We start from the raw sequence: 11887 nt of genomic DNA on the forward strand, positions 1-11887 counted from the left end.
TAATCCACTTCAGCCTCTTCTTAACTAATAACTTCTTCAAAGACCTATTTACAAAAATAAGTTCACATTTACAGGACTGGGGTTAGGGCTTGAACATGTCTTTCTGGGGGGCACAATTAAATCCACATTAGTGACCATGAACAAATAAATTATGTTTCCTGTTAATGGAGATAATAGTGTCTACCTTAAGGTTCTCGTAAGCATTACCATAGATTAACTGGTGCTCACGTAGCAGGCTCTTGGCAAATTCTCATCTGCGTTTCCCAGCATCCTCAAGAGCATGTACCCCTCTCTGCCTTGGCTCATCCTGTTCCTTCTGCTCAGAATGCACTTTGTACCCTTGTCTCCCCATGAGTAAACAACTCCGTTTTTCTCACAGCTGAGTTTAAACACCTCCTTAATGAAATCTTCTCTTCTTCCCTAACCCCAGAAGATTTAGGGTTCCCCTGCAGAGTCTATGGCATTTTGGTGGATATGCTTGTCTTCTCTGCCTTCTTCTACTATCCTTGTAAGTGCTTTAAGCTCAGGGACCAGGTATTGCATAATTTTGTATTTCTCTGGCTTAGCACAGGTCTGGCCATTGAGCATCTTACTATTCAAATGATGGTCCATAGACTAGCAACATCAGTATCACCTGGGAGCTTGTTAAAATGTAAATAATCAGGCCCCAAATCCAGACTGGGTGAATCAGCCTCTGCAGTGTAACAGCTTCCCCAGGTGATTCACATGTACATCACCATTCAAGAATCACTGATTTATTAGGGATGCACTAAAGTTTTGTTGAATGAATTGATAAATGAATGATGGCACCTGGCTCTTTCCTTCCCCCAAGTAATGAAATTGGATTGATTTGATCTGTGTTCTTCCAGTTCTGCTGGAAGCCGAAGGCACGTATTTGCATGGTGACTAAGATCCCAAGTGTAGCCTGTGCTAATTGGGTGTTCTCCAAGCCTCTGCTTCTTCCCATATGAAATGAAAATTATAGTCCTTACCTCACTGGGTTATTATGAGTATTAAATTAGATAACATATGTAAAGCACCTAGCACCATTTGCTTGGCACACTGTATGGACTAAAAAATGTATTTAGTTTCATTTCTTCAAGGCCTTGTTTGTGTCAGGTAAGCAGATGCATTTCCTCTTGTAATAAGTGCATTCAGTTATTGCTTGTTAGGTCATTATCCTCTGGATATAAATATATCTGGATATAAATATATATGATAGAATGCCTTCCAGGGGATTTCTGTCTGTCACACTATGACAGAAATTGTAGGGCATCTGACTGACCATGCGAGAATGTTGTATCTAGAATAGTTCTAATCAACACAAGATAATTCACATTTTTAATACATTGGAATAGGCTGGGGATCCATTGAGAGTTTTCTCTTTCTCAAGAGTTCTGGACTGAGTTACTGTTGAGGGAAATAACAGAAATATAGCCTCTCATGAAATTTCAACACCTCAGGTTAAGAAAACCACTTGTTCTGTGGAAAAATAAACTTCTCCAACTCCCTTGATAGCTCTGGCTTTGTTCTTTGGACTCTTCGATGAGCTTAGCCTTTAAGCAGAACCGAGGTCAAATGGCCACACTGATCTTTCCTGAACGGCTCAGTGTCCTCACAGATATGACTCACCTCTCATTTTAGAGAGTCGAGTGGTCAGATAGAGTTTTATTATTGCAGTTTGCATGGCACCCATCTTTGAGTGTGACTTTCTGCAATTTCTCATCCTTTGATGTCCTGTCCCTTTGCAATGCCTTTGTGTCACTATTTGGAGCTTTCTCAGGAAATCAGTGTGATGTTTTGACCTATCAATATAAATATTATGGGATAACAATCATAAATTGATGAAGTATTAGAGCTGGATGGAAGGGTGAAGCGGTTTGCCCAAAGTTGAAAAGCTCAAAGCTTGTTCCTGGATGAGTCAAGACCAGTCCAGTCTTCTGTCACTCAGTTTAGTTTAAGTTTTTATATAATTTGTACCTTAAAGTTACTGCCATCAGTGCAATCCTGCCTTTCCTTCTCCTCTCTTCCCACAACCTATCACAGTAAGTTGCAACTGTAGGTGCTTTGGGTGCTGGGGCAATACAGACAAGCAGGAGACATGTCTGCCTCATAATCTCTTTCAAGTTTTATTCACATCACAATATATGCTCGCACCCATTGGAGTGGGTTAGATATAAATTAAACTCAAAAGGATGTACTTTGACTAAGCCTTTTATAAGAGAAAATTCCCTTCTCCCATGACAAGACTGTAGTATTTTTCTAATTCATCTCCTTTCTCATCACCTTAGTAATAATCCACATCCCATAACAAAAAACATAGAGGCCTTACAGGACATTGCAAGTCAGCCAGTAAGACCCTTTGCTCCAAATTCAAATATTTGTCTTCAATAGCCTTTGTTCAACAACCCCCTGTCCCATCCCCACCATGGCTCCTGGCTTATTAACCCACCCTGATAATTTTCTAGATAGATTCAGATGTGTCTAGGTCTTGATATCTAAAATATTTCTTGGGTCTTTCCCCAGGTTGGGGTTAACAGACCAGACAATGGTAAAAATGACATAATTTACATGTCATCTAGGAAAATTATTGTTTACTTCTTTAATTTATTCAACATGTATTTTAAAAATCACGTGGTGCCAGGTTCTCTGCTAGGCACTGAGGACTAAAGGGTGAGAAGAGAGGAACGGACACCACATCTGCCCTCATGGACTTAGAGTCTAGTGAGAGAGATGGATGTTAACCAAATAGCCCCAATACGAGTGCAAAACTACAGCTGCCTCAAGTATTGTGAAGGATGCTAAGAAGAGTCTGACTCTGTCCTGGAGGTCAAGGAGGTTTTCCTTGGGGAATTAGGATGAAGCTGAGAATGGAAGAAAGAGGAGGCATTACTTTGCCCAAGGTAGAGAGTGGGATGGTGCAAATGGAAAGACCTGCATGGGTAAATTCAGTGATGGGAGGGAGACTGGTGATCTAAGGAACCGAACAAAGGCCAGTGTGACCAGAATGCAGAGAACAAGGATGCACGAAGCATGGAAAGATACTGTAGGAGTTGACCTCCATCAGACAAAGCAGACTGAGTCAAGGGTACTCAAGTTTAGTTAAGGGAGATGTGAAACTCATCAAGGGCTTTCAACAGGGAGTCACCTACTTAGATTTTTCAAATAAAACTCACTTTGGCCACATGTGGGGTGGGTTGGGAGTGTCTGGAAGGGTGGCAAGAGCAGATGGGGGAAAGCAGTGAGAAGGGTGATGCAAAAGTCCAGCAAGAATGTCCTATGGGTATCCCAGCAAATGGGTGACCCATTGCTGCAGCCCACGGAAGGCTGGGCAGGGACTGGGGAGGCTTGAGTCCCAGGACTCAAAGCCTCTGGGCCAAGTAACCTCATCTTTGGCTTCCCAGAGGAGTCTTAAGGGAATTGTTTGTGTGGTGGTGGACACCATCAGTAACTACTGGTACTTGCTGCTCCAATGTGCCATGACAAACATTGCTAAAGAGGGACACTTCCACATGAATTTTGCTACAAGTGCCCAAGGAGCACATTATGGCTATCTGCCCCTGGGTATGTGGTTTGGGGGCCCTGAAAGGGAGCCTGGAGGGAACAACTTCTGGCAATGACCTGCACTACTAGTAGACATTTCTTACCATTTCCAGCTGATGGGCCATTTTAGTGGCTTCCAGGCAACAGAGTGCCTTTGACTTTGAGTTTCATCATTGTGTTGAGTTATTTAACTAAAAAATGTGAATTTGGATTAAAAATACATTCACTGTTTTTTTTTACAGGAGTTTTCAACATTACGTTTTAAAAATAAAAGTCAAGGAGAAAGCTTCTTTATTATTTAAATCTAATTTTCAATGATTGTTGAAAAATTTACAGCCATTTTTAATTGGTTGTAAAAATGGTTTTATTTTATTTACTCCTTACTTGTGTGACAAGAAAAATGACTCTGTCAGCAGGGTCTCTCAATAATTTGAAATGATCCCCATTAAAATGTCATGCTAGTGGAACCTTCAATAGGGGGTGAGATCTGGTTGGTTTGTACAGGTTAGCATGAAGCTCCGATACATCCCAGAGTAATTTGGGCAGAGAATAAAAATGTATTTGCAGAGCCCCTTTGAGGGACTGGGGAAAAATGGGAAATATTAAACTTCCCCAGTTGAGGAATTCCTGATATTCTCGCATGCACTGGGGACTACCATTGTAGTAGGCCAAGTCCTCAGTCTCGGGGCTTGCCCTTATGAAGCTTGTTACTGCAAAGGAGAGGCTGAGCCTACTTATAATTGTGCCTAAGAGTTTCCTCCAGAGAACCTTTTTTGTTGCTCAGATGTGGCCTCTCTCCAAGCCATCACTGCAGGTGAACTCACTGCCCTCCCCACTACATGGGACATGACTTCCAGGGGTGTAAATCTCCTTGGCAATATAGTATATGACTCCTGGGGGTTGAATCTGGGCCCAGAATTGTGGGATTGAGAACATCTTCTTGACCAAAAGTGTGATACGAAATGAAACGAAATAAAGTTTCACTGGCTGAGAGATTTTGAATGGAGTTGAGAAGTCATTTTATAGATATCCCTTTTTAGTTTTCAGTGTATTAGAATAGCTAGAAAGAAATACCTGAAACTGTTGAACTGCAATTCAGTATGCTTGATTCTTAAAGACAATCATATAACTATATAGTATATATATATAATATTTAGTATATAGTAAATAGCTTACATGGTATGACTGTGTGATTGTGAAAACCTCGTGGCTCACACTCCTTTTATTTAGTGTATGGATAGATGAGTAGCAAAAAGGAGGACAAAAAGTAAATGAATAATAAGGGGGAAAAGGAGTATGAGATGTTTTGGGTGTTCTTTGTACTTTTATTTTTATTTCTATTTCTTGGAGTAATGAAAATGTTCAAAAAATTAATTGTGATGTTGAATGCACAGTTGTATGATGGTACTGTGAACAGCTGGTTGTACACTTTGGATGATTGTATGGTATGTGAATATATCTCAATAAAACTGCATTTAAAAAAATGTCATGGTAGGTATTGCATATGACCATTGCAAACAAAAGTCCTGATAGTCCATTTATTCATCTGAGGTCTGTTATAATCTTAGAAGGATGCTGAAGTTTCCTATTAAAATGTTCAAAAAGTTTTTGTTTTGGCGTTTAATATGAGTTAAAGATTAATTCTCCCTTAATACTTTCATTTTTCTTATTCTAATCATTTCTATTAAGAAATTGTAATGAGTTTTTCCTACGAGCTCCAGCTTGAGGCCATCATGTCCTTTCTGGTTTCCCCCAATATGTCCTACAAGAATTGTCATTTTAATAATATGCCAAAATGTGAAAAGTTTCCACATATCTAAGCAGCACAGCCACCAGGATTCGGGACTGCACTGGATGTGGAGGGTGGAGGCGAGGAGGTGTTGATGGGGACGTTCTTGTGAGATGGACGCTGATGGCCTTTGCCAACACCCGGAACACATGATGAGAAATGGATGTTGGACCTATTGAGGAAAAATGAGGACAAGATCAGAGAGGAGTACAGTCACGTAGGCTTGTTTAATATTTGAGGAAACGCAGTCTACTCAAAGCTTGCAACAGGGCTTCGAGCTTGAGAATGAATTAATACTCTCCAGAGGGACTCTGTTTCACACCCCGTGCTTCCCATCTGTGGCCCTGGCTCTTCCAGCAGGATTCTGGGGCGTGTGGCTACAGGTGCCTGGGAGGGTGTGGCAGAAAGTAAGGCTGGTGAGATGGAGGGGAGATTATGGAGGGCCTCTGCTCAGACGTTGTCTTAAAGACAAGAGGATCCCTGGAGAGTTTGAGGGAGTATGTCATGATCAGTTTTGCATTTTAGGAAGAAAATCAAAAAATTTTATTGGAACACAGCCATGCCCATTCCTTTCATGCTACCAGGGCAGAGTCAAGTACTTGCAACAGAGACTGTAGGGGCCACAAAGCCTAAAAGGTTTACTCTCTGACCCATTACAGAAAAAAGTTTGCTGACTCCTATTCTGTCTAGAAAAATTGGAGAAAAATCAGGAGACTTGGAAGGTTGCATAAGAAGAGCTGTTCTTTACTGAATACCATTATCACAGTCTAAGGTCTTTACAAATTTTAGCTCATTTAATTGCTCAGAGAAGAGTTCTGATGAGTGTCTGTTATTATTCCATTGTACAGATGAGAAGACCGAGGTGTAGTAGGGTAGGAATCAGCCCAAGATTATCTAATGAGCATGTGGCAAAGGCAAAATTCAAACTCAGTCTCTTCTGGCTTCAAAAATTGCCGCACACGGGAGTCTGAGGCAGCATTCCATGGGTATTGAATGGACATGTTCCTCAGTTTTCTATGAGAAGAGACACTCATATTTCCCAAACCATTTTCAAGGGGATGTATATGTACCAGGAGATGACCACAGGTGTCTCAAGAGGGGGAAAAATTCAAGAAACGTGATGCTGAGGTATGTGCCACATTGACTAATCAAGCATTGAATTTAGATTATGCCATATACTGTGCCTCAGAATCGTAACACATGCTTCTTATTATACTTAACTAAAATAGCCTATGAATCAACAAAATGTCACTGATTTCTAGCAGCCACTCATTCATCTGGCCGTGTTAAGTATCCATTCTGAGCAGTCCTTCTACTTCTTGGCCTACATATGGTGTGTTGTCCGTTCATTGCCATGAAATGCCAATGAAATCAAATTGTCATGTAATCAAGCATTGCCCTGTAGTCAACTATTTTGGAAACACTCCTTTAGAAGCATGAAGTCCAGCCTCCACCTCTGCTGTAGACTTGCTCTGGACCCTTTTCCAGGGTTTCAAGCAATCAGCTGGAATCTGGGGGATTTTCTTTTCCCTGTTCAATATCTCTAATTTTCAGACAACCCTCTCTGATGCTGAGCTAAAAAGTTCCCTTGTACCTCACTGCTACTATACTTGGAGACACAGATAGTAAACATAATATCTCTATTTTTGTGATAGTGTGTCTCCTTTAAAATCTTTTCTCTAGGTTGTTTGCAGCATTTAAACTGTTGAACTCCAACAAGGTTGCAAATATCCTCATTATGCTAATGCCTTTCCTCTGGACACTGTTTGACAATGTCCCACCACCTCTGGATTGAAGTGGTCTGACAGGTGCCTGGAAGGACTGGGTCTGGACCACAGGTGTCCATCAGGGGCACCCCAGGAGCCTTGGTTTCCTCAGGGCCACATCTCAATGTCAGTACACATGGACCTCTCTTTCCTTTTCTCCTTCCCTCCACCTCAAATGAAATGGCAACTTAGGTGTCCTCCCAGTCCCATCACCTTAGAGAGCCATGAAGAACCTTCTCATGTGATGTCTGTGAGAGTTCCTGTGTGACAGGGAGCTGATAGCTGGTGTGCTGGTTTGAAACTGTTATGCACCCCAGTGAAGGCCATATTCTTTTAATCCAGTCTTGTGGATGCAGACTTATTGTGATTGGGACCTTTTGATTAGATTATTTCCATGGAGGTGTGACCCTGCCCATTCAAGGTGGGTCTTGATTAGTTTACTGGAGTCCTTAAGAGAGTTCAGGGGCCAACACAACCCCAGATGCTTGGAGATGCAGACAGAAAGATGTTTGGAGAAGCTATGCTAAGAGATGAAGCCACAGTTTGCCCCAGAGAAGCTAAGAGAGGATGCCCAGATGCTTAGAGAAATGTCCTGGGAGAACAAGCAAAGATGCACAGGAGCTGAGGGTGAGAAGCTAAGAGAGACAGAAGCCCAGAAACATTTTGGAGAAAGCTGTTTTGAAACCAGAACCTGGGAGCAAAGGACCAGCAGATGCCAGCCATGTGCCTTCCCAGTTGACAGAGGTGTTCCAGATGCCATCGGCCTTTCTTCAGTGAAGGTATCCTGTTGTTGATGCCTTAGTTTGGACACTTTTATGGCCTTAGAATTGTAAATTTGTAACCTAATAAATCCCCTTTATAAAAAGCCAACCCATTTCTGGTATTTTGCTTAATGGCAGCTTTAGCAAACTCGAAAACTGAGTAATGCGGCAAATGCGCACTGAAATACTCCAAGTATAACCCTCTGCTTTCCAGAGTGGCCATACCACCTTACAATCCCACCAGTGGTGTGCAAGGGGCAAGGGTTCCTGTTTAACCACATCTTCTCTAATACTTGTCATAAAGTGGTATTTTGTTGTTACTTAAATTGGCATTAAAGAATCTGAGCCCTCTTCATAAACTTATTAACCATTTAGGCTGTTCCTTTCCTCAATTAGCCATTTTTATTTTTTGCTCACCTTTTTAATGTACTTCTTTTCCTTTTGTTTTTGAGTTATTGGAATTACCCACATATTCTTGATAGCATATATGAACTCCCCGAGAGGCCCTAGGTGTGGGCTAGGAGAGAGGAGGTAATGCAGCTTTTGGGCCACTTTGTCCTGTAACTTTCTTGTAGCTTCAGGGCCTGCTTGAGCCCTATCTCATATATTCCATTCTTGTTTTATGATGGAGTGCTGCTGTGCATGCTCAACTTTGTGGCTTGGTGGGTGAGTCAACACCCAGCTCATGATAGGCAACTCCTGTCTCATGGTAACTTGGTGGCCCATGGTTAAGCATTCAATCTCTACCAAGGCCCAGTAGCAGGCCAAAAACATTTACTCAAAATGATAGTAATTATCTGCAGAGAATGGCAAGGCTTGGCTCCAAAATCCTACAGGTTTTTGCTATGATTCTCCTATAGGGGTGTGCCAACGGCTCCAGACAGCATCTCTATTGGTCACTGACACTTCCAGAACCATTGGATCTGCTGGATCTTTTGGCTCAAGTGGCAGAGCAGCTTGTACAGCATCCTGGAACTGTTTCAGAGCCTTCCCTTCCAGTCCCCACTCAAAAGTAACAGATTTTCTGTTAGTTGCTTGGCAAATGGACTTAGATTTAGAGTAGCACACCAAATCTAAAAAGACCCACCCACATTACTGAGGATAATTTCCTTTACTTGAAGTTAACTGATTGTAAATACTAATCCCGTCTACAAAATACCTCTGCAACAACACCTAAGTCAGTGTTTGAACAAACAACTGGACACCATATCCTACCAAGTTGATACATAAAATTAACCATCACAGTCCACCCTTTGTCAAGCTAGCACCCAATACACATCTCCTTAAACCATACCTAATCTCCAAAATACAGCAAGATGTGGTTTACTGATATCTATTGCTCCTGGATTGGCCATTGATACTAGGACATTTTATTGAACAGGGTAGGGAATTACATGTAAATATGCATTTCTTTCTTAAAGATAAAATATCTCATGAGTGCATGCTAATGCATCCACTTCAAGTTGCTTCTGGTAGTGCCATTAACAAAGACGGAGGAAGTAGGAGAAAGACCCTCTTAGAGAAAAAAGAAAACATTTTTGATAGGTTGGTTTGAGGGGCTTGAAGGTGAAAGTGGCCAGTGAGCCAGTGACTACCTGTGTTTGGTTTTCCCTTTACAGCCGTAGAAGTTAGGGCTGGAAATACAGATGTGGGAGTTTCTGGAAAACAAGGGATGTTTGAAGCTTAGTTATGATGAAATCATGGGGAAGATGGATGTACAGAGGGAGGAAAGAAGGTTGACACCAGAATGATGGGAAAGAGGCCATCCAAGGGGGCAGAGGAAAAAGATCCCATGAAGAAAACTAAGAGAAAATGGCTATAATGGGATATTGAAAAATCAGAGAAAATGGTGGCTTGGAAATCATGGGATGAGAGTATAAGAAGGAGGCAACAATACATATAAATATTACGTAGAAGGTCAAGAGAAGAGACAGGAGGGCATGGAGGATGGATCAGCCTTAGAAAAAGGAGATGCAGACCAGTGTCCTCCTCCATTAAAAACCTGATTCAGGGTTGGGTATAAACATAGTTAAGGTTTTAGGCATGTGAAGGCATTGAGGAATTTTTCCCTAGGTCTTCCATTTGGACTGTGGTGCAGAGAGTGGAGTGATCTCTTGAGAGATTTGGAATAGGGGTGGAATACGGGTCTTTTAGAGGGGTGAAAATTTGTAATTGTGCCCAGAAGGAATGGGAAAGGGACTATGTAGAAAGATACAGTGTTTTTGTTTCCTTGGCTTCTCAAGCAAATACCATGACATGAATTGAGCTAAACAATGAAAATATATTGGCTTATGGTTTTGAGGCTAAGATAGAGGCCCAAATCAAGACATCATCAAGGCAATGGTTTCTCCCCAAAGACTGGCATTCTGGGGCTGACTGTCAGTGATCCTTGTTTCTTAACTTGTCACACGGCAAGTACATGGCAGCGTCTCCTGGTCTCTCCCTTCTCTTCAGTCTCTGTTGATGTTCAGCTCCTGGCTGCTCCCTCTGTGACTTTCTCTCTGTCTGAATTTCATTCTTTTATAAAGGGCTCCAGTAATAGGATTAAGACCCATCCTGACTGATGTGGGCCACACCTTAACTGAAGCAATCTCATCAAAAGGTCCTACTTACATTGGGCTCACATCCATTGGAATGCATTAGATTTAAGGAACATATTTTTCTGGGGTACTTGCACATCCAAACCACTACTCACGGGGTCTGAAAAAAACATATATTTTTGTACTTTTGCTGGTATAAGTGGCTATATGTGCAATGTTATAGAGATTCTAAAGTTTTGAGGCTACGTCCACGACTTGTGAGCTCAATATACAGAATATTTGAGATTAGGGGTAGCCTATAAACTCTATGACTTATGGAAAATGCAATTATGAAAATCAATCACAATTGCTTTTATCTTTCTTCTTCTTTTTTTTGCTATTCTCAAGCTTGAAACATTCCTTTCCCCTGGTTTGAGTAGTTGGTCCATTGTTATACACAGATTATCCTGACATTTTATTCCAGTTTGGGGCTGTCCGTCAAGAAGACAATGGTCAGTTAGAGTTTTTGCAAATTCAAGCTGGGGGATGGCTTTAACACTTTGTATTCAACTGAACTTTGTACTACTTTCTGGGATCAGCTGACCTTCTGGTCATCACATAATCTGGAGTCTGGGGCAGAAAATATTTCAAAACAATGCTGAAGACCTTCTGGATACTTGTTGGAGTTTCTCAGATTGTATCATCATATTTGCATGCAAATGCTGGATCATTTATTTTCTAGAGATGACTGGTTGTGTTGATAGATTTTAAAGATTTTTTTAAATTTATTCTTGTCTTTTTAGTTTTGTAGATGCATACTTATCAATCAGTTCTCTCATACTTGATTGGAGTTGGGAATGAATTCAAATTATACTTTTCATTGAGTTCTGCTTCCTTCTAAGTTGTATACTAAAATATTGGAGGCATACCTCTTCCCATGAGGTCAGAAACTAAGTAGGGAGAACTTTCAGTATCCAGCCCAGTTTAAGGAAAATGTCTCAAACTCTTGTCCCCACAGTGTGCCTTAATGAGTGTCCATTTCAGAATTTACTCATTTTCTGACTTTCTGTTTTGGCTCCCTCTCCCAGACATGTGTTTGTGCTTTGTGTATCTAACGTTTCCAGTTTAACCCTCAGACTCTCTTAGGCATGGTTTGATCCCATCCTGTGCTCCTTGTGTTTCCAGATTCTCAGTTCATACTTCCATCATATGAAGCCCTAGACCCTAAAAACCAACTCTAACCCTTTGACTAGTCTCTGCCAAGTGCATACCGGGACTCAGCTGCACAGTTAGATTCCAGTGAGATCACTAAGACTGTGGTGTCAAAACCACTCCAAATAGATGAAGAGACAAGCCCACCTAGTGAATGTGCTGGTCTAGTTGTGAATAGACCTGACTCGAACCCACCTCTGTGGGGAGAATTGCTACACAGTTCATCGTGGGAACACAGGCGCAAAGCACAGCAGGAATTTTCAGCAAATGAGCGCTTTACTACTTACACAGCGTGAA

Source organism: Choloepus didactylus, chromosome 5, assembly GCF_015220235.1.
Source record: "Choloepus didactylus isolate mChoDid1 chromosome 5, mChoDid1.pri, whole genome shotgun sequence".
Classification (NCBI taxonomy): domain Eukaryota; kingdom Metazoa; phylum Chordata; class Mammalia; order Pilosa; family Megalonychidae; genus Choloepus; species Choloepus didactylus.